The 24489-nt window shown below is 41.3% G+C and overlaps 1 protein-coding gene across 3 annotated transcripts in view; it reads left to right on the top strand.

The window, feature by feature from the left end:
* The first annotated feature begins 2295 nt into the window (after positions 1-2295).
* TMEM150C (transmembrane protein 150C) overlaps positions 2296-24489 on the top strand; it is a 69620-nt gene continuing 47426 nt past the window's right edge. The window contains exon 1 of one of the 3 annotated variants that reach the window (XM_081162511.1): positions 2296-2590. The gene's annotated coding sequence lies outside the window, so the exon portion shown is untranslated. Of the gene's footprint in view, positions 2827-24489 lie in introns of all 3 variants that reach the window. The other 2 variants (XM_081162510.1, XM_081162512.1) reach the window with 2 other exon arrangements.

Raw genomic sequence — 24489 nt, 5'->3', positions numbered from 1 at the left:
AACTAGATTCATTGCAATTTGACTAGAATCCTGGGAGTGTTATTTATGAGTTGTGCTTCTCAAGTCTGTTTTTTCAACTGAATAAGGGAAATGATTTGAATGATCATCAACAACAAATTGGCTGCCCAAGAGAAAGGAAATGCATGAGAATATAGAATTTCCTTATAATTCTAAGTGGTCTGTAGTTGTTTTGGTTAGATAAGTTCACTTATACCAAAGAAACTATCACCGCTACTCAGATGGATGGAAGCCTGAGCTGTTCACCAGAGTTAGGTCAGGACAGTCAGTAGAGCAACATGGTGTCAAAATCATGGTGCCTCATTGGGGTTCGGTGACACGATTATGTCCCTGTGTGTACTGATCTCCATCCTAGCCCAGGAAGTCTGTGGCTGGCATCTATCTTCAGGCCGTAAACTGTGTTTGTTGTGTCGTCGGCCCTTTCCTCAAAGCCTGAAGCATTTTGGAACACTGTCATATCGTTCAAGAATACAGGTTGAATCTTTATATACATTTTTTTAAAAAACATCCAGGACTGGGATAATATTTCAATTTTACACCCAGACATGATTTAAAATATCTAAGGTCATATTGAGTATATGGTGGACAAATTTTAATGAGTGGGATACCAAGGTCAATTGAAAAAAGATAAAAAAGCACAGTTAAATTTATGTTTTGTTTGTCTTGAGGTATCTTGAAGCTTCTCTAAAACTTTCATGACATTAACAGAATCTGCATATAGCAACCAACCCTCCTTCATGGCCAGCATTTTAACATAATATTTCAGCTGTCAATATCACTGTCAGGGATGTAATTTATTTCATTATTTGGGTTTATTTAGATAGACATTTTGGAGATGAAGGTGGCAGTGATATAGGGCTGCTGACAAATGGCGCTGGGCTTGCTATCCTCACAAATTCAACCTCATTTCTTAAGCAACAGTGAGCTTGGCTCTAAGTGAAAATGAAAATGCTCAAATAAATTAAACATAATGCAAGGATTCTCAGTCCTTCCATAGAGAAAAGGAAAAGTAAGGACATTTTACTAATCAGGGATCCTATTCCCAAAAAAGTCAGTGCCTTAGTCATGGGCGTGTCAGAATCACCTGTGGCTCTTTGTAAAAATACCCATGTACTGCCCCCCCCCTCTGGTTCTGACTCAGGGGTTCTGAAGTGGGCCCAGGCATGTGCATTGTTGTAAAGCACCTCCCTACTCTGGTGATTCTGATATGTTGAGAGAGACCACTAATTATTTGGATGGATCCAGAAGTCTTAAAAGAATGGACTGTGCCTGGCCAGCATGGCTCAGCAATTAAGCATCGACTTATGATCCAGAAGACAGAGGTTCAAGTCCCGTTCAGGGCACATGCTCAGGGTTGCAGGCTCTATCCCCAGCATGGGGCAGCTGATCAATGACTCTCTCTCATCATTGATGTTTCTATCTCTCTCTCCCTCTCCCTTCCTCTCTCTGAAATCAATAAAAAAATATTTCTAAAAAATAGATTGGATGGTCTGGCTGGAGGGCTCCTTCAGTCAGGGCAGAGAAGTGGGTGTGGGGGGAGGTTCACACCAGAGCTGGGATTCAATCATTGATAGGCCTCAAGCAGTTCTTAACTTTGAGAAAGTCACAGATCACTTTGAGAGTCTGATGGAAGCTACAGTTAGTCGCTCAGAAAAATGCACATAGGCTAAACCCACAAAATTTAGCACATACTTTCAGGGGATTCTAGATTAGAATTAAGTTTTTGTTTCTGCTATTTTAACCGAATGGGTAACAGTCTCATTTGTTAAGGCAAGGAAAACAGGAGAGGCCAGGCCCCTGGCCTCAAGAAGCTCACAGTAGCCTAGTAGCCAGGTGAAAACAGTAACAACAAATCAATACACCCACTAGACAATAATCATAAGAGTGTGGGGGAAGGGAAAGTTCTCGAATGTTAAATTGGAGAGTTCGAACGGTGTGCTCTGACAGGCAGCAGATTAATGAGACAGGTGTGATACGGAGGTGCCAAAAAGAATGGAGGTCAGTCTGACTAAGGCAGGTTGATAAAGGAGGACCTACTGTGTGTGGGAGCCCCCTAAAACTACGCTTGGAATAGAAGTTAATGGTGAGCGTGTGATAAGTGGCACTGATCCAGCTGCTGCTAGAGGTCACTGACATGGTGCCACTGGTGGGTCGGGGTCCGGGGTGGCGGAAGCTATTAAAACGCTGATGAACGCAGTTTTGTAACCCCGGAGCAGACCCTGCGAGGAGAGGGCGAGCGGCGCTGGGGGCCTGGGGCCGCTCTCCGCCGCCGGGTCGGGAGCTGGCCGGCGTTGGCTCTGCGCGGCGCGCGGACGCGCGGGGAGCGCCCAGCGGAGGGACGCTCACCAGCGGGCAGGCGAGGCGTTTCAGCTGCTCTGTGCGAAAGCCCCAGTTGTGTGAACATAAGGGAGCCGGCCGGGAGGTTACGACAGGTCAGGAATAAATAACCGCCAGGCGGAGGATCCCTCGGATCCCGTCCTTCCTTTTGTTGGGCGAGGAGCGCCCAGCGAGCGCGTCCACAAAGGCTCTGGAAAGAAGCGGTTCCGCTGCCCACGCTCGGCTCCAGCCCCGGGTAACTATTAGGGACCCCGAGGGGCGGGAGCCGCGCAGGCCCGCGGGCTCGGCTCTCGCGGGGAGGCCTCGCAGCAGGGACCCCAGAATTAGTCGGGGGCGGGCCGCGGCTCCGCGGGAGGGCAGATCCCACCCCTTCCTGAAAGAGGCGCCTTCCTCGCCACGACTGCAGCCGTCGCCGCCGCCGCCGCAGGTCACGGCCCCGCGACGCGCCCGCGGCCCCGCCGCACGGAGCAGGTAGGCGCATCGCTCGCGGCGCCCGGTCCTCCGCCGGGCCCGCCGCGCAGCCAGGGGGCGTCGGGCCCGGCTCCGCGCCCAGCCCGGAGGCGGAGACCCAGGGCGGGGGCGCTGCAGCGGGGCTCGGGCGGCGGGGTCCTCCGGGCAGCGGGGCCCTGCTCGGCTCCGGCCCCCTCCCCGGAGCGCACCGGGCGCGGCGCCGCCAGCCCGAGCCCCGCGAGCGCACGCCCCGAGCGGGGCGCAGGTGCGGGGCGGCTCCCGGAGTCCCTGCGGGCGCTCCCCCCGGACGGGGCGCCGAGCCGGCGCGCCCGGGTCCCGCCGCCGCCGCAGTGCCGCCCGCCGAGCCCTGCGCCTCCCGCGGGCTGCGGCGCGGGTCCCGTCCTTGGACAGGTGTCCTCACCCGCCGCCCCGCGGTGCCCGGGCCTTTTGTTGTCGGGCGGACTCGGGTCGGGAGCGACCCCAAGTTTGGCCTCCCGGCCTCGCCGCCGCGCGCGGTTCACTTTACCGTTAGCCGAGCCGGGCCGGCGCGGGAGCCGGGAGCCGGGGCCCGGGCCCGGGAGGCGGCAGCAACTTGCCCGGCCCCGCGCCGCCCTCCAGGCGAAACGCACAGGCTGGCTGGCGGCTCCTGGGCGCACACTGGGGAAGAAACGGGATTTTCCGCTCCTCTGGGGAGCCGGCGGCGGGGGTTACCGAGGCTGCTTTGGGGCGTCCGTTACAATAAAAAAAAAGTGATGGGCTTGGGTTATGGAAAGAGCCCTTGTTGAGAGGTTTTCTCTTCCTTAAATCAAATAGAGGATGAGAGAGTTTTCTCATTTTTAATTCATATTCCTTTTCTCTCTACTCACCCCTCTCCGTCCACCCCTGCCTCCACTGCGCTTTATTATATCTTAAACATGTCACTGACTTGGGGGGCCAGACCTCCTTTCAGGGCTGGGCCAGATTGTGCCTGCAAATATAAGAACATAGCCAGCTGGAATGGGAGCCCCTCTCCTTAGTGAAGCATTCCGACTTCCTACATGCAAGGTCCTGTTAGGGCACCAAATATAATAAATGATGTGTTTTGCTTTTGGAAGTTCTTGGACCTATCTTGCAGCTCACTTTTTACTTCTAATACATTTTGGGGAACTTTCCATGTTAATGCTTAAATAATTTCCTAACTCTTTATATGGCTGCTTATTATTCAGTTGTTGATAAATGATCAATGCTTCAAAAATAAGTTATTGGATCTATTATAATAACAAAGCCTAAACGGTAATGTTAGTTTCCGCTTCTTCATTTCTCTGCTTGAATCAAAGGCAGATTTTTAATAATGCAGGGCTGTAACTCCATTCTGGGCTGCAGTTCATCAGAAGAAGAGGCGAATGTGGGTGTACACACTCCATGGTAGCAGTTAATAAATTGACCTACTTAAAGTTTTCAAAGAAAAATTGTTAGGCTCATATATGTGATGTTTGCAGATCAAGTAATCTTAGTCTCAGCTCTCATGCGTTAAAATCCCAAATTTTTTCTTCTCTATGTCTTAGAGACACCATGTTTCCAAGGTTAAATATAGCTGTCATCTCTTAATAAACTAGAAACATAAGTTTAATCTTCAAGGCATAACATAGGAATTTTAATGCTGTGCCCTTTATTTATACACATTTAATAAATGTCTTGCAAGCTCCCCAAGTTAGAAGCTCAAAAACGGGACATGGTAAATAAAAGGATGAAGTTTTGCAAACAATAATGACTAGATGGTAGATGTTATGACATTGAGCAAACATAAAGTATTTGGAAAATGCATGTTTATTATAATCAGCCATTAGCCGAAGGCAGTCTGTTTAGATTATTTAAATCAACATTAAAGTGTCTTTATAACAATTGCTTAATTCATGTAGTTCACATTAAATGCCTTTCACAGGTTGGTTTGCAGAGGAGATTTACTCTGTGACATAATTTTTTTTTACATGAACATAATAATGCCTGATGTTTAAGCTTTGTTATAGAACAGTGATTTTCAACTGGTGTGCCACAATAATTTTTAAAACATGCAATACCTGACTATTTAGTCAGGGGCACTGACCTCTTTCCCTTTAGATTGTCAAATTAAAAAGTGACAACAGCCAACATGACAATAGCCGTCCTGTGTGAATGAATTAAAATAACACTTTTTTTTTTTTTGGTCAGAACCACAAAAACTATTTTTGTTTTTGGTGAACTGCAGAATTTTAGCAATTAGTTTTTGTGTGCCAGGAGATGAAAAAGGTTTGCTTACAACAACTTTGCAGGGGATTTTTGCTGTGCTCACTTCACCTGTTCTGAGGTCACTTTACACTCTTGTCTGTCTTCCTGCTTTGTTTCCCTGTGACCTGGGCACACCACTGCAGTACATGGCCAGATTAGCAGGGCACCTGGAATCAAGACAGAGGGGAAACTAGCTGGCCCCACAGTCTTAGCCACTTGGTTTCTCCCTAGTCTGGCCGCTTGGGATCCATTCAGTAACCAATTAAGCAAGACAGACACAGACAGGGTAATGTATTCCCTCTCAGACTTCCCCTTCCTGAGAAGGATCTTCTCCACACTACAGTGGTGATTAGGTTCTGTGTGGCTCAAATGAGATACGAGCTCAAGTTCTCAAACTGTGATAGAAAGAGCAGGTGGTGTTGAATCTGAGTATAAGTTCATGAAAAGGCTAGGGACAGACCTAGGTGTGTAATAAATATTTTCATTTTCCTTGGGGTAACAGAGGTGGGTCTCTACTTATTTTAACTATAAACTTTTATTCCTGGAGCTGATGGCACCATGTGTTTTTTTATTTTTTTTATAAATTGCTCTAAGCACTTTCAAACTAAGTTAGTGGAACTTTAACAAGTTACTGTAATCATCTAATAATCATTTCTTGGCCTGTTTGAATTTTGAAAGGTAATTTGTAACAATCGAAAATCAATGAAAAGAGATTTTAGACAGGCTGGTTGGAATGACATTTTGAGATAAAAGTGGAATCTTTGGCTGTATAGCGTTTACATTTGACTACACAGTCAAGTCAATTCTGCTGGGTATTGCTTGGAACTCTTTTACCAAACGAGAAATGAACAGTTTTCTTTTTAGCATCTATAAATGGCCTTTCTCTAGGTCAGTAATATCCAATAAAACTTTCTGCAGTGATGGAAATATTCTATAATCTGCCCAATGTGGTAGTCAAGAGCCACAGGTGACTATTAAGCTCTCGAAAAATGTCTAGTGTAATTGAAGAACTGAATTTTCATTTTTATTTAATTTTAATTATCTTAAATAGCCACTAGTGCTAGTGGCTACCGCAGTGGACAGTACAGCTCTAAATTCTCTCCTCCCCCCCCAGCCAGTTTGGCTCAGTAGTGAGGGCGTTGGCCTGAGGACTGAAGGGTCCCGGGTTCGATTCCTGCCAAGGGCATGTACCTCAGTTGCAGGCTTGATCTCTGGTCCCCATCAGGGGGCAAGTGGGAGGCAATCAATCGATGTTCCCCTCTCCCCTTCCACTTTCTCTGAAAAGCAATGCAAAAATATCCTCAGGTAAGGATTAAAAAAAAATTCTCTCCACCCATCTCCTGCAGCGATACCACTTTATGGCGATATTCCTTTAGTTAGAAGAAAGTGGAAATTAACATGGATAGAACCAGGAATGAGGAAGACTTGACTCTGTAATCCTGTTGTTACCAAAAAAAACCCACACCAAAAAAACTTATATTGACTCTGAAGAACGTGTTTTATGCTGAAGTTCAACTCTAAAAATAAAGCTTCCCTTTTCAATTCCATATGTCTGATAGCCGCAAAAGTAAGCACACCCAGAGTTGTTTAGATGCTTGGCCCATGTGTCTGTGCTCTTGAACTTGCTTGAATTTGCTCTCTTGCACATTATAGATTCATTTATTCTGAGAGTTGTTTTTTTCAAGGGGAGGGAGATTTGGAAAGAAGTAGGAGTTGATGGTGATTTGCAACCCTCCCTCACCCCGCCCCCCCCCCCCCCCCCCGAAGTCTCAAAGACACTGTGACAAGTCTGACAAGTGACTTCCCCTGCCTCAAGAAGTGGCTGAAAGCTCTGTCTCCCCTGGGACCTTCCTGTCTGGTTTTTCCCCTTGGGCTTCAAACCCAGGTCTTCTCACTCAGCCCAGCCCCTGTGGATGACCAAATCCACTTAAAATATTACGTACCATTATTTTTGGTAAAACCATTAAAATGGGATTTTATTTAGCATCTACCATATTGTTTCAATTTTTAGACTAATTTGTTCTGATTAAAGCCATCGTTTGACCAGTGAGAGTGACACATTTTTAATTAGACTTTTTCACAAGACACTGTCTCTCATATTTCTTGTGAGTGACTGACCATCCCTCACCGAGCCTAGATATGTACCTAGGATACCTCTCCTCAAGCCAGGGCTCAGGATCCTGGTGGCCCACCTTCAATGGGAGGGACTCTTCCTCAATCAGTTATTTAGAAATTTTTCAAATGTGTTTGTGCATACTAACTAAAATATAAATTAAATTTACCCCCGAATTGTCTCTGCCCTGAAGGTGTTAACAGCCTAGGGTGACATTTCCCCAATCAGTGTCCATCCCACAAGGGCATAGAGATGCTTGAATAAATTTAGGAAATGCTCCATATAATCTGTGTGTGTGTGTGTGTGTGTGCGCGCGCACTGTGTAGATTTACAATGCACAATAGCATGGTAAGATGAAATACACAGATTTATTTAACTTTTTTAATATTTTCAAAAAATGTTTATATAACGGTTATAGTATTTTTCAAACTACATGTCTTGGGTCATTAAATCAATTTAACAGGTTAGGATTAGCATTTTAAAAATTAGATTCATTGGGGTGACATTGGTTAATAAAATTATATAGGTTTCAAGTGTACAATTCTGTGATAGATACATCACCTGTGTATTGCACTGTGTGCCCTCCACCCGAAGTCAAATCTTCTGTCGCCATGTATTTGACTCCCTTTACCCTTTACTACTCCCCACCCCCCTTCCGTCTGGTAACCACCACACTGTTGTCTGTCTGAGTTGTTTGTTTAACTTGTTTGTTCATTTGTTGCTTTCAGTTTTATATCCCACATATGAGTGAAGTCATATGGTTCTTGACTTTTTCTGTCTGACTTACTTCTCTTAGCATGATCATCTCAAAACCTATCCGTGTTGTCACAAATACCAGCATTTCATCTTTTCTTATGGCTGAGGAGTATTCCATTGTATGTATGTTCCACAGATGGCAACAGATATATGAAAAGATGCACAACTTCACTAACTGTTAGGGAACTGCAAATCAAAACTACCGTGAGATAGCACCTCACACCTGTTAGAATGGCTATCATCAGGAAGACAAGTAATAACAAGTGCTGGAGAGGGTGTGGAGAAAAGGGAGCCCTCGTTCACTGCTGGCGGGAATGTAAACTGGTGCAGCCACTATGCAAAATAGTATGGAGGCTCCTCAAAAAATTTAGAGTTACTATATGACCCAGTTAACCCTCTTCTGGGTATCTACCTGAAAAGTTTGAAAACAACTTTTCACGAAGGTATGTACACCTGTGTTCACTGCTGCATTAGTCATGGTCGCCAAGACATGGAAGCAAAGTGTCCTTCTAGTGAGCACTACGTAGGCATGGCCATTATTTGTATTATCACTGTAAAATGTATGTGTATATACTGGAGCGTGATGTAAAATACTACCTCTGAGACTAGGCTTGGGAGCCACCTTGGGAATTACTGATCTAAGGCATATGTAACAGATGGGAATAACACGTAGTATTATTGAGTCCTGACCGAAGGCTCCGTGCTGAGTGCTTTACATGCATTATCTTGTTTGTTTCTCACAGCAGTCCTTTGATGTAGGTACAGAATCCCACAGTGCCTAAATCCCAGTGAATCACAGAGGCAGAATCTGAACCCTGGGCAGCCTGGCGACAGAGCTCAGAGTTCAGCCACCTCCCCTCCCACATTGCAGTGCAGTGTCGATGCATAGGTGGACATCTACAGACTTGTGAGACTCAGATGTTGTACAGCATTGCACAAGTGCAGGAATGAGCCGCCAACAGCTGTTTTCTGTGTAAGATGGGGCTTGATGGCTGAGAGGGGAGTCATTGCACATTTAGGCTGGAAGAGGCCTCACTGCTGCCAGCCTGTGGCCTCTGAAGGTTAATACCTTTGGACAGACAGCCTGGTGCCTAAAAAAACCCGAATGTCCTAACAAATTACGTCTCCCGAGTTTAGTCTTGACCTCCTAACCGCTTCCTAACGTCTGCATACTGGTTTGTAGCAAATAGTGACAATTAGTCTAAACAGGTATATCCATCCTATCCATAAATCTCCTGCTTTTTACTACATTCTAAATTATTTGTTTTTTTCAAAACCACTGCTTGCTTGGAAGTGCTTCATTGTATATGTGACAATATAGTATTATATTGGTTTCAGGTATGCATCATAGTGATTTGATATTTGAATATATTGTAAAACAACACAATAAGTCTAATTAACATCCATCACCACATATAGTTACAAACTTTTTTTTCTTGTGATGAGAACTTTTAAGATCTAGTCTCTTAGCAACTTTAAAATATACAATACAGTATTATTAACTGTAATCATCATGCCATGCATTATATCTCTAGGACTTATTTAATAACGGGAAGTTTATACCTTTTGATTTAATTTTTAATATAATAAATGGGAAGCAATGTTGTTTTAATAATTTAACTCCTCTTCTGGGCATCTACCTGAAGAACTTGAAAACATTTATTCCCAAAGATACATGCACCCCTATGTTCATTGCAGCACTATTCACAGTGGCCAAGACATGGAAACTACCAAAGTGTCCTGCGATAGAGGACTGGATAAAGGAGATGTGGGACATATATACCGTGGAATACTACTCAGCCATAAGAAAAGATGAAGTACTGCCATTTGCGACAACATGGATGGATCTTGAGAATATTATGCTAAGCGAAATAAGTCAGAAAAACTAAGAACCATATGATTTCACTCATATGTGGGATATAAAACTGAAACAGACACAGATAGCAGTGTGGTGGTTACCTACAGAAAGGGGGTAGGGAGGTAGTAAAGGGTAAAGGGGGCCAAATATATTGTTACAGAAGATGATTTGACTTTGAGTGATGGGCACACCATGCAATATACAGATCATGTATCATAAAGATGTACACCTGAAACCTATATGAACTAATGTCACCCCAATAAATTTTATAACAAATAACAAATATAAATAAATAAAAGAATTTTATATAAAAGGAGATGTCTTTAAATTGAGGCTGGAAATCTTCCCTTCCCCCCCCCCCCCCAGTGCAACCTAGAAAGTAAAACTAATTTTATTTTGGAAGTAGATTTTAGTTTTCCTTAAAAGTCAAACTAAATATAAGCAATAACTTGTCCATAGACTTTGCAAGGTAGGCTAGAAGAGGCAACAGCCTGTCATCATGGTGACTTTTCTTCTTTAAAAGGTACAGAGGCTGTGTCTAATATGCTAAAAATCCTTAAGGTACTCAGATTTTTGTTCAAGGTTGCAGAATCGTCCCTCTCCAGGGACAGTGACACAGACTATTTGTGGAATACAAAGGAGTGACGTGAAATGTCTTTGAAAAAACATCGAAAGTTGTGTAATACTTTTAGGCAAGTGTAGACAAAGCTTAAGAAGTAATTGTGATTAACTGTGGCAGTGAAGGAAATTAGCTTGTAGTTTAAATGGTGTTATTTAACTCTGAAGTAATTATTATAATGAATTATAATGGCTTTCAAATGAATGTAAACATATCTCCAAAACTAGCATAGCCTTACTATTCATCAGACATTTCATTTATTAATAAAGTAGACTTCTCCCTAGTTTTGTTACACTTATGATGTGATTTAACTGCCAGAGAAATATTTTTAAATGGAAATAATTGGAAGTTGTAAAGCATAAACTGACTGTACACTGCTAAAACAGTGTTATTTTTTTTAAACTGGGCTGCTTAATGAAGTAGTCTTTCAAATTATTTTTATTTCAGTTGATCCATGAATGAAAAGGTATTGATTAAGAAACGTTGATACCATTGTAAAGCAGTCGAAATAGAAATATAAGTTTTTACTTAACTTGGAGTGTATAAATAGAATCAGAGTTAGAATTACCAACTCTAATTCTATTTATATACTCCAAAGTAATTGTCCTGAAATTTCTAATGGAACTATATCTTCTGGAATTTCTAAATTCTGCTTTTCACTAAAACTTAAAGTGTATTTGTATAGAAGCACTACTAACTAAAATATGCCTACATGCAGTAGCAGAAACACTAACTTAGAGGTGACAGTTTTTCTTCCTTGTAATGTTATGTTCCCACTATGTGAGCCTAGACTCTAAAAGTGTGTCAGTTTGAAATTTTTTTCCAGTCTTGTCAATGAAAGCACAGTGTTCATATTTATCTCCCTGTAATTTTAGCAGCTAATGGAATTTTTCTTGAGAAAGCTGATCATCTTTTCTGACATTTTGATTTGTGTTTTTCCATTTTAATTTGAGTTTGTACGTGGCATAAAAATTGATTCATATGAAAAGGAGTGGGTTGCCCTTTGTATACCAAAATTTTGATTACATATGTAGGATATAAAAATAAAGACAAAAATTTTCCATTAACTGATTTGGCGAAAGGATAACATTGTGATTAAATAGTGGCACATTGTGCATCTTTAAGATCAGGCCATTGAACTTAGTGAATGTTCACTTACAGAGCCGTACATTTGACAGCTCAGAAATGGTGTTCCCTATTAGCTACTGGACAATATTTGTGAAATCCCTAGCATGGTCCCTGACCAGAGTAACTTTTTTTTTTTTACTCTTACTTTTTCCTTATTTATTACACAGGTTTTAATTCATTTCATCACATGGGAAATTAAAGCTGATTGTTCTGGATGATAACTGCTCCCCTATGGAGCATCTAAAGCTAGAAAAAGCCTTTGGAAGTCACGTAATTTATTTCTTAGAACCTTGGCATGACCACAGTCATTACAGAGAGACTCCATTCTACTTTTAGTCTGTGAATATTTTGCACTAGTTCTTGACATATTGTTTATCGAGGTTGACTAAACAGTAATCTGAAGTTAAATCTAGGCTCACTTCAGTTTCCTGTGTCTCCTGGTTTGCTTGCTTGTTGCATGTTTACCTTCTCTTTCTAATTAAATCATTGTTAGTTTGTGTGTAGAAATTATATTATGTAATTTTTTTTTTTTTTTTGTATCCCACTGGGTTATCTGAGGACAGGGGTCAGCAAACTATTTTGTAAGTAAAGTTTTATTGGCACAGAGCTATGCCCATTGGTTACCTGTTACCTGTGACTACTTCTGCACTACGACCACAAAGTTGAGTAGCTGAAACAGAGCACATCTGGCCCATAAAGCTGAAAATCTCTACTACCTGGCTCTTCCTAGGAAAAGTTTGTAGGCCTCTATTCATATGATACTCTTCTTATAGGGCCCTTGAAAAAAATGTGGGGAAAATGACCTATTACAAATTATATGTAGCTATTGCTTTCTGTAGGGACAGATTTCACATCTGAATGACTAACTGAATGACAGATACCTTCTCTCTTCCTGTTGTTGCACTGTCCTTTGGCTGTGAAATAAGGTGCCGTCAGCATAGGCTTAGTTGTCATACAGACCTGGGTTACTAGCTGTGTAACTTTGAATATGTTACTTAATCCCTTTTAAGTTATTGTTTCCTTATATACAAAATGAAGATAAACATGGTACCTAATGTTGGGAGACAGTTCTCCATGTGCCCCATGCATTTTGGCAGGTCTTACAACCAGAGGCACTTGCTGCCTTTTTGTTCTGGACTGTGTTTTCAAGGATGTTTGTGGTGAGCAGTCTTGGATGATAGAGATAGTGTTGCCCTCAGAAGCAAAGGGCAGGTATGCTTGTATCGATAGATTTGTGTTTCCCCAGGTCAGAGTTCCTCTCCAGGAAGGCTACTCACTGTACGTGCAGGTGTCACACGGTCCTCTTTGTGACACCCTATGGAAATTGGAGCTAGGGAAATGCAAGAAAATGCAGATAGGAGTCTGTTACTGCTGTTGCTGTGGGTAATAAAGTCCTTTGTCTCTGACCCGGGAATCTTGTGTCTTCTGCTAGCACCCATGAAACAGTGGTAGGCTAACTTGTGCAAATAGCATCAGATCTCAGCCCTGTCATAGTTCTTGGACAATTTTGTATAGGGTTATTATGAAACTTGAATAAAACAATGGATATAAAGCATTTAACATAGCCTGGCATATGTTAAACTGTAGGTCACCAGGGCTATAAAAACAGTTAAGTAGGTTCATTTTTTTAATGAAACAGAAAACAGACTATAATAGAATAATAAAGAAAAAAAATCAAGTGCAGAATATAAGGTGTCCCAAAAAAATGTATACGCACTCTAACAGCTGATAGCTTAACTGATGTTTCTTTCTTTCCGGATTTAACCCATTGGAATTAATAATGGGTTAAAATGTGTATACGTTTTTTGGGGATTGGGATGCCCTATATGTAAAAAAGGTAAATGTTGATGTATAAAACTTTTAGTTTCAGTTATATACGTATGTATCTGCATACTGGGTTGTGATATAAAATATATTTTGTTTATTGTTGATCATAGTCAAAAAAGTTGGAAAGCCACTGCTTCCCTAATACATACATGGACCTGTTCCGAAAAACTTTTGTTCCTTTCTTAGTACTCATTCCCACACAGGGGTATAAAGAGCCACCCCCACTCGTCTAGGTATGGCTGCTGAGAAGAAATGACCAGAGACTCAGTTTGCCCTCTGCGTACCTCATGGCTCATTTTGTCCATGATTAGCAGAAAATGAATTTAACCAAGTTGTTTTCTGAAGAAAGATTTTTTTATATTAGCACTATCCAATAGAACTTTCTATAGTGATGGGAATGTTCTGTTTCTGCACTGTCCAATACAGTAGCCACTAGCTGTTGAGCACTTCAATTACAACTGAAGAACTGAATTTTTTAATTAAAATTTTTAAAATTTAGATCAATTTTAACTTAAATACCCTTTGTGGCTATTGGACAGCACAGTTTTAGATTGAACACAAAGGTGTGGTTTCCCTCCAGTACAATTAACTATATGGTTGGGCTTCTGGTACTTTCCTAAGCAGCGTCCTTCCATGGGGTTGTTTGAACAACCATAGATCTTTGTGCATGGCTGGCTTTGGCAGACACTGGGGTGTGGAAGTGCTTGACGAGGTCTACCTTGGACAGTGCCACAATCCAGGGGCAAAGGCTCTCAGCCCTGGCTGTCCAATAGGATCACTTGAAGAGGTGTAAAGATCCAAGCTGCACTCTAGACCGATAAAATCAGACATTTTAAAAAAGTTTCCCAGGCGTTGTATCATGCTCTGTGAGTTGGCAGCATCACAGGTGGGCAAAGCAGCCCGTGTACCTCACTCTCATCGTAGCATCACAGGATGCCTCCTGTCAGATGCCTACCGGGCAGGGGAATGGGCGCGTGAAAGACAGTGCACCCTTATCTATTTTAAACAGAAAGACTCCAACTTATATTTGGTGTTGGGAGCTGAGCTGTTTTCCCACCCGGTTGCCTTGGCGACAAGGGCCCCCTTGCTCAGTGAGGCCAAAGTGCAAATTCCTGTATGGCAGATTTGAGCTTCAGAGAAGGAAGAGTACAGACTCTTACGGGCCATCTCACATGACCGTCACACTTTCTGCTAAGTGCTTTCCACTTACATCTTCAGCAGACATTTGTGGAGTCCCTAATGTGTGTTTCAGATATGCTGTTCTTGCTCAGTCTAGTGGGGGAGACTGACATGTAAACAGTTATTCTGTTGACTTAAGAATGTCTAAACCTGTAGAGAGTTTTTATAAAAGTTTATCTGAGCCAAAGTGGCTACATATGCCGGGGAGCAAGATCTGAAATGTCCCAGAGATTAACAGTTTTGCAGCTTCTTTTTCACATTTGAAATTAAGGAGGGAATCAATAATAACCTTAAACACTGGATTAAATTCTTCAACCTAAAGACATAGGCTCTCCATGTCCTTGGTGTGGAGAGAGACTGGGGAACGGGGGTGGAATGGGTCATTGGGGGGAAAAAGGGACATCTGAAATATTTTGAACAAAAAACAACAACAAACAAAAGACATAGGCTGGAAACAACAACACACACCTGGAGGACTTTAAGGGAGAGATTGACAGCAATACAGTCATACATAGTAGGGGACTTTAACACCCCACTGACTTTACTAGATATACTTTGCAGACAAAAAAATCAACAAGGAAACAGTGACGCTAAATGACACACTAGATCAGATGGATTTAATTGACATTTACAGAACATTCCACTCCAAAGCTGCAGAATAGGCCTTCTCCTTAAAAGCACATGGGGCATTCTCAAAGACAGACCACATGTTAGGACACAAAACAAATCTCTACAAATTGAAGAAGATTGAAACCATGTCAAGCATCTTCTTGGACATTTACACTATGCAGCTGTAAGAAAAGAAGGACCCTTTACCCTATGAGACAGGATGGTGGGACTTGGAGAGTATCATACTAAGCAAAAAAAGCCAGTCAGAGAAAGACAAGTGCCACATGATCTCATTCATGTGGAATCTAATGAACAAAATAAACTGATGAACAAAATAGATCCAGAGACATAGAAGCATGGAACAGACTGAGGGATCTCAGAGAGAAGGCAGAGGTGGGTGGGTGGGGAGAGGTTAACCTAAGAACATATGCATATATGCATAACCCACCGACACAGACAATAGTGGGGTGAAGGCATAGGGTGGGGGGTTAGGGGGAGGGGATCAATGGGAGGAAAGGGGGATATTTGTAATACTTTCAACAATAAAGATTTTTAAAAAAGAAAAGAGGAAACATAAGGAAGATTACGTGATAGGGAGAAGCAAGGCGGGACTGGATTACAGGATAATTAACAATGTTACGTGCTCTCTTTCGGGTGCTTATTTCAAAGGTGTGTTAACCTAGATGCATGGAAACAATGGGCAGGGCTTGCTTAAGGCAAATATAAACCTTTTACTAAAAAGTTATATGCCTGGGGCATGGCTACTCACCTGGACCTGCCCAGTGAGGAATTTATCATCAGACCACCCTGTGAGGTTACTTTCCATAGAACCCTTATTTTTCATCCACAATATAGCAGGGTGTGCGTAGTAATAGAAGAATCATAGGGTGCCTTGAGCACCCAGGAGGGGGCAGCTGTCCTAGATAGGGGGAGAGACTTCAGGAGGGGCTTCCCAGAAGTGGTGACACTCAAGCTGATCTTAAAGGATCAGAAGGCATAGGCACGTGAAGAGCAGATACAACCTGGGAGGAGGCCATCGCTGACATATTCTGTCCTTCTAAGACTGAACACACTAAGATAGCTCCCTCTTGGGGAACACCCTGCCTGCTATTGTAGCAGACCTCATGGGATAGCCTTATCCTAACTGGCCTTTATCACTTATTTATTCACTCAGCAAGTGTGATTTATTGAGCCATTTCTGTGTGCAGACATGATCTAGGTGCTGGTGATAGAGCAATGAACAAAACAGATGATGTCCCTGCCCTCGGGGAGTTTTGTATTCTAGTGGGGAAGATGAATCAGAAATAAACAAAAAACTAGTACAGCATATGGCCAATGTGTTGTGGAGAAGAAATCATGGTAAAGAATTTGGAGGTGCTAGAGAATGTGCTCTGAGAACTAGAAGTTTCATTGCTGTCTCTTAATATTGATTCTTACCACTTTTCTGAGACTAGACCTGGGTCCTGCAGTCATTTTCTTTCCTTTGTTCAAGCTTGGCCATCCACCTGTGCCCATAACCCCATGTCCTCCTACCTCCTACAGCATGACCTCTCATACCCACCTCCCTGCTCCCATATTTAGTGTCTTGTATTTTCACTCCCTCCTAACTTTTTCACTTCTAGTCCTCTGTTGATTTCCCCCCATTCTTTCCCTCTTCACCCTAGGGAATCCATGATTAAAGTTCTCAGCCTTTTAGCTGATTGCTCTCTCAACCTCCTTTGTGGGTCACTGCATGAAAGGCTTGTCATCCCCAAATTTGAGACTAAATGTGGTAAACTGCCTGTCACCCTTTCTCATCACTATGCTTCATCCAGCTCCCAGTCATTTCCGTTCATTTCTTGAACTGAAGACCTGTCTCCGTGTCTTCTTATACCCCCCTTTCCTCCCCAACTCTTGTCATGACCCTTGGTGGTGACACTATCCTAGATGATCTGACCCTGAACCTGGTCTGAAAATCCATCAGACTGTCTTAATTAATGCATTCACCTTCACTAAACCACAGCTACTTAATCCCAACCTTCTACCCAGGTTCTTGTCCAGCTGGTACTTTTTCACCTCAGAATCTTAACTCCAGTAGTCCATTCTCTGAACAAGGCTGTGTATCCTTCCAACTCCTTCATTCATACCCCACTTCCTCTACCTCTTTAACTTCTCTGGGATGTCCAGCCTCTCGACTTCCTTCAACTACTCAAACTCCTCCTTACACATGCAAATATATTTATATCCATCTTCATCTCCTTTCCTCAGAGGATGTGGTACCCATATTTCCCCTTGTTTAAGGCCAGCCCATTACTTAACCCCTGAATGACATCTTCTCATGCCTTCTTCAGAACAGTTGCTCTATTAATACTCCTCCCTCTTCTGTGGTCTTATATCTCTCTTTTTTTTTTCTTTACTCGCTTCTTCTCATCAGCCAAGCATTCATAATTTTCTTCCATCCTAAAAAATAATTCTAGGTTAAATAAAGTGGATCTCTACAATAGAATACTGTGCATTCATCTGAAATGTTTCTGGAGGTGTATATGTCTCACATGGAAAGATGATTGCAAAAATAAGTGAAAAGAGTATTAAAACAGCTTTCTTAAGTGATTTTCTTTTCCAGATTTTATTAATTTACTTATATTTTTATTTTTAAAATGGCAAAATACATATAAAATAAAATTTACCATCTTAACCATTTTTAAATATACAGTTCAGCGATGTTAAGTATATTGACATTGTTGTGCATCCAGTCTCCAAAACTCGTATCATCTTGCAAAACTGAAACACTGTACCCTTTAAACAACAGCTCCCTATTTCCCACTCCTCCCCCAACCATCATTCTACTTTCTCTATGAATTTAACTACTCTCGGGACCTCATATAAGTGGGATCATACAGTGTTTGTCTTTTTCTGATTGGTTTATTTCACTTAGCACAATGTCCTGAAGGTTCATCCGTGTTGTAGCATGTGTCAGAATTTCCTTCCTTTGGTAAGGCTGAATAATATTTTGTTGTATGTATATGCCACATTTAGAATGTGTCATTTTTGAAGAAAAATAAATTTGTTAGTATATTAAACATAATATAATATATAAACACACACATATATAAAAGATTATACGTCAAAATGTTAACAGTGGCTCTCTCTAAATTGTGGAATTTTGCATACTTTTCATTTTCTTTTTTCTGATCTGTACCTTCTGAAGTGTTTAAAATAAGTGAATGACAGCATTTCCCTATTGTAAAAACTGAAGGAGACAAACCTTCAGTGGTTCCCCCTCAGCTCCGGTCCAGTCACCCCTGTGATCGGGCACCTGCCCTCCTCTGGTGCTCACCCTTCTCCACTCCATGCCTTACCCGCTGTGCTCTCAGCGCCACAAAGCTCTGGTTTTTGCACACACAGTGGCTGGATGCCGTGGAGGCCCTGCCCGGGCCACATGCACAGCTGCATGGGAAGCCTCCACATCCCTGGAGACTCGGCCCCGGGTCATTTCCTCCTTGGGTGCCCTCCCCCGCCCTCCGTTCCCTGTACCAGTCTCTGCTGCTTCACTTGTCTTATTATCTATGAGCTGCTTGGGAATAGGGACTGTGCCTTCATCTTTGAATTTGCAGCACTCAGAACAGAGCCTAGCGTACCACCTGGGCAGCTGGGGGAGTCACTGGTTGTTCAGAGGAGCTAGATCACTGGATGCCCAGAAATAAGGCTGGAAAAGTAGGTAGAATACTTGCCCTGCGCCCTTCATTCCACTATACCCTGCTGCCTTTTGCATGAACCATGTGAAGATTTAAAAACACTTTACCTTTTACTGAAAATAAATTCAATATTAAATTATTGAAAATACAATATTTCTATCTTAATGATATTGATGTGTGGGCCATGTCTGGTGTCTGGTTGTGTTGGGCTCATAAGGCATGTTTGGTAAATACCTGGTAACCTGCTTAATACCCAAAGTAGCACCATATGATCAAATCTCTCTTCCTTAAATTCAGCTACTTTGACAGGCTGGGACAGGATTTACTTAGGGGCACTGGAGGCCTTTATTATCGCCCTCCGCATCATATAATGACTGACTGCCTACACTACATGTATGATTTATCCCGATCAGGACCTTGTGAGAAATAAAAAAAGAAGTAAAAAGATCTACTGACATGGCTTTGAGTGCTGTGCTGAAGCACCTGGTGGGTAAAGAAGCTAACAAACCCTTGCTGCCTTGATGTTGCCTGCTGCACTTTGGACTGAGAGGGGCTTAGTGACATATTGTGAGTAATAGTTCACACTATTGTAAGGGGCCATATGATTTGATAGAACTAACTTCATAGGCTGGTACACTTAGATTTTGGGACAATTCTGTAACATTTAAAAAGAAGATTTTAGGCCTCCTTTAGGGGGCATTAAAAGGTCAGAAGGGAAAATGAAAAATAGTTTTAATTACTGTGGAACTGAATTGGTTGGGGCCATCTTCAGCTTCTCAGCCCACAAAGATTTAACTTGGTTTTCCTTGAGAAAAGTGGCTCAATGTGAGTGATTCACCCAAAGCAACTGCAATAATTTTAGAAAAAATTGATGACAGGACATTTAATGTTTAAAATTATACAATTTTCTCCCGGCTGGGCGTGGCTCAGCGGTTGAGCATCAACCTGTGATTCAGGAGATCAAGGTTCGATTCCAGATCAGGGCACATGCTTGGTTGCAGGCTCGATCCCCAGCTGGGGGTGTGCAGGAGGGACCCAGTCAATGACAACTCTCTCATCATTGATGTTTCTCTCTCTCCCTCTCTCTTCCTCTCTCTGAAATCAGTAAAAACATATATTTAAAATTATACAGTTTTCAACTGTTGAACCAACATGTGGCATATTGGCATAGATCGCCTATGCTGTTTGCCTCAGAATCACATGGCTTAATTTAATGTTCCTTCTTACCAAGATCAGAATTTTTCTGTAGAAGTTTGCTAGACTTGATAGTCCTGGTTATGATACTGTTTTTTCTTTTGGTTTGACCCACTAGGCCAAAAAGGAAGTAACAAGATCACTTGGAATAAGCATTAGACCTGGAGATGTAATGTCAATATTTAAGTCCTGACCTAATCACTCTCTGTACTGGCTCTGTGCTTGGTTAAGTTATTTAATATATGGGAGCTTAGAGTTTCTATTATTCATCAGTAAAATGTGGATTTATTTTTCTCTCTTGATGACTGGACTGTAAGCTTCTTCAGAGTAGAGGCTGTGGCTCATCCATCGTTGAAAACTCAATACATGGAATGGGGCCCGGCAGGGAAGAACTCTTTTTTTTTGGTCGAACAAATCTGATTAATTTTACTACTTCATAGGTTGTTTAGAGTATAGCATTCAGAGTACAGGCCCTGGAGTTAGACCCCTGGGTCCTACTCCTGGCTCCAGCATTCTCAGCAACATGACACTGGGCAGGTTACTATCCTCTGGGCATCTGTGGCGGTTTATGACTGTCCCTGCCTCCTAGGGTTGTATTAGATGGCCTGGCACACCATAAGTGCTACATACTTACCAGTTACTAATATAATATATGACAGGCCATTGCACAGTGCTAATCACATAAAGGTAACATTTATTTGATGAGGTCTTGCCATGTACTCAACACACTCTGAAATACAGCCCTATGTCTTTCCCTATCTTAACCAGTGGTAATTCCGTTCTGCTCCACGTTTTCTAAAGCCCAGTTAGGGTGTCTTTCACCTGGACCCTTTTTTAATGATACCCATGCTCACCTTGATTCAAAGTGTAAGTTCAAAGAAGAGCTGACATTGGGCTGCCCCAGCCTAGAACTGCAGCTTGCTCTCCTTCTCCACTGTTTCTCTGTAGAAATAATTCCAGTCAATTCCCAGGCTTTACAGATTTTTAAGATTATGTTAAATAATAATGATTTCATATGTGAAAACAATGCAGGAGTTTCCACACTTGTTTCTCTGTCTCCTGACTCTCGGCCACTTGAGTGCACTGTGCTGTCTGCTCATCTCCCCAGCATTTCCCTTTTATAAGGTCTCCCCAGCCCAGGAACACTCCTGAGACAGTATCTTATTTATAGGACCAAATCCAAGCTACTGGTGTTGGCATTCAAGGCCGTGCATAATCTGAACCCATTTTATCTACCCACGTTTTTCTTCTAATTCCTATCTAATGTAGACTTTTAAAAAATATATGTTTTTATTGGTTTCAGAGAGAGGAAGGGAGAGGGTGAGAGAGATAGAAACATCAATGATGAGAGAGTTGATTGGCTGCCTCCTGCACGCCCCTACTGGGGATCAAGCCGGAAACCTGGGCATGTTTTCTGACTGGGAATCAAACTAAGGAACTCCTGGTTCATGGGTCAGCGCTCAACTGCTGAGCCACGCCTGCTAGGCCTAATGTAGACTTTTACTGTCCACTCACCTGGATCCAGTCTTGTGTTCTTAGTTCATTTTCATGGTTCCCACACTGAAATGCCCTCCCTGGCCCATTCTATTTATTGACATTTGCCCACCGCTCTAAGGCCCACCTTTTTTTCATAAACTCTACCTCTTCATGAGCATTGATTGGCTTCTTCCTATATTTTTGCATGTGATTATATTTAATTTAGAGCTTTATTAGGTACCATTTTTAAAAATTAGTATCTTTTCATGAATGACTCAGATCGTTAACCTTGTAATATTAATATTATTATAAGCTTACCAGTTAGGTATTCAGGAAAATTGTACTGGTTTTATATGTATAAGTAAAAAAACCCAAATAACATTGTCCTCTTGGCAGCTGTAATTCCACCTCATAGCATATAAATAAAGCCCTGGAGTCCAGACCATATGTGGTAAAACAAAATAATGTAGAGCAAGGCAGGGCTGCTATTGCTATTATGGGACTCGTAAGTCTTTATTTTTGACTTTTATAATACGTGAGACTCTGACTGCTTCAGTATATCAGCATTTCTTCACCATTAAACCGTGGACAGACTGTGGAATGAAGAGCCAGACCCTGAAATCATTTAAGTACATCATGGGAAATCAATGAATGTTCTGGACAGATTAGTTCCTAGTTTATCTTTGGCTCCTTACTGATTGAGTCGGATTTGTACATGTCAGTTCACCTCTCTGTACTAAATTAGTACATCTTCTAAATACTATGATTTTATTAAACTTAAGATATAATGAAATACAATTTTATTGCAAGAGTACAAACATATTACACATATCATGAGGATCAACATCATCTTCTTTTCCTTTCTCCCTCCTTCCTTTCTTTTTCTTCTTTTCTTGCACGTGGAGGGGCGTCCAGAATGTGAAAGGCACTGGACTAGGAGCTGTGTGGACTTGTAGGTGATTAAAACATTCCTTTTTCTCTCTAAGAAATCACAGCCTAGCACAGGGGACACGTGAACAACTCACCATGTTCTAACCATAATATAAGACTGAATTAAAATAGAGTAGTTACATAAGTAAACTGGGAAAATAAAGAGAAAGATAAACTTGGAAGCTATATAACTTAAAATAAGCTATACTGTGTTTCTAATATGTGCCAAGCTCTGTGCTAGGTGACACTCATGTGACTGTATTCTCACAAAAAATATTTCAGGTAGATATATTAATCTACTTAAAAAAACTGGAACACACTTGGAAAGAACTGGGATTCAATTCTTGACCACTCTTACTATACCAATCTGTCTTTATGCCAGTATAAAAATAAAGTTTAATAGATAAATAAAAGGTTTCAATGGATACTTTTAAATAACCACAGAGCTTTGCAAGAGTTCTCATGTCCCCAGAGGAAATTAGGGTAAAAACTAATAACGTACAAAAGAAATAATGCACAAAGGAAAAAATACTTATTAAGAAAATAAATACCCATCAGTGTTGAAGCCTTCCAAGAAATGAATGCTAATCTCTTATTAACTTAACTGCTAAAAGAACAGGTAGAAACACTGAAAGACATTTTGTGAATTTTCAATTAAAACTTTCTTAATTATTATTAAGTAGATTGTAGAGAGAGACTTAGACACAAATTTTTATATGTAGTTGTGTGTTTCAACAGTTATTCTAGATGAACGTTAAAAACAGTCAAATCCCAAATTAATCCCCTTAAGCTTTTTTATTGGATTCTTTGATATTTCTAAGTTAATTTGGCAAGAGTGGCTTTCTTCACAACATTCTAATTAACCTTCCAGAAATATTGATTCAAGTTTTTGTGTCTCTCAGAGCTTTGTGGGGGTTTTTTCATGTACATTTCATATTACAGATAGTCTTAGATATTTTATGGTTTTTGTGGCTGTTGTAAATCTCTTGTTTCCATTTCTCTGCATAACTAAAAACTGAATTTTCATCTTTTATCCAACTCTTTATGTGAACATTCATTAATTTCATTAATATTTTAATCAATCCTCTTATTGTTGCAGATAATTCTGTTTCTGTATTTCTTATAACTAGACCCCCTTATTTCTGTTTCTTGTCTTACTGAATTGGCAAAACTGCCAGAACAGTGTTAATCACGGTAATAGTATTTACTCATTCATCCTAGTTTTGTTTAATAGGAAAGCTGTCTTTTCACACTAAAGAAGATTTTGGCTGTGGTTTGTGGGAGACACTCATTACAGAATCCTTCTATTCCTAATTTTCCTAGATATTTTGTAAGGGGTGAGCACTGAATTTTATCAAATGTCTTTTCAACATCCTCTTAGAGTTTCTCTTATTTTATTTATTAATGTACTGCATTATAGTCATACTAATAATTATATATTTCCTATGTCATTTTTTCTTTTACTATACTGTTGACTTTATGTGCTATTTTCTATTTGGGACTTTTTACTCATGTTACTCATCGGGGCCGTAAGTATGTGTATTACATATAGTTGCATATGGGGATCGCATTGTACATATATTTGTACCCTGAATTTTCTGTGTTCTATACCAGAACATAAGGATTTTCCTATGGCATTATCTTCAAAACATTTTAATGGTTGCACAATATATTATGTATGCATTATAACTTAACCTTTCTTCTATTTTTCATTACTTTTAAGTTTTTCCTAATTTCTTGCTATCACAAATAATGCAAAGGTGAACACGTTTATATGTTTTTTTATTCATATCACTGGTTGCTTCCATAGTGTACTAGTTTCCAAGGGCCACCACAGCCTTAATTACCATGAATTACCACAAACTTACTGGTTTAAAACAGCAGAAATTTATTCTCTCACTGTTTTGAGGTCAGAAATCTAAAACCAAAGTGTCGGCAGGACCATGCTCCCGTTGAAGGAGAGAATCTTTCCTTGCCTCTTCCAGATTCTGGTGGCTCCTGGCATTCCGTGGCTTATGGCACTGAAATAATTCTAATTTCAGCCTGTCTTCACATGGCCTTCGAACTACTCTATGTA

The sequence above is a fragment of the Miniopterus schreibersii genome, assembly GCF_964146895.1.
Source record: "Miniopterus schreibersii genome assembly, chromosome: 1".
Taxonomy (NCBI): Eukaryota; Metazoa; Chordata; class Mammalia; order Chiroptera; family Miniopteridae; genus Miniopterus; species Miniopterus schreibersii.
This window is presented reverse-complemented; position numbering and strand designations above follow the sequence as displayed.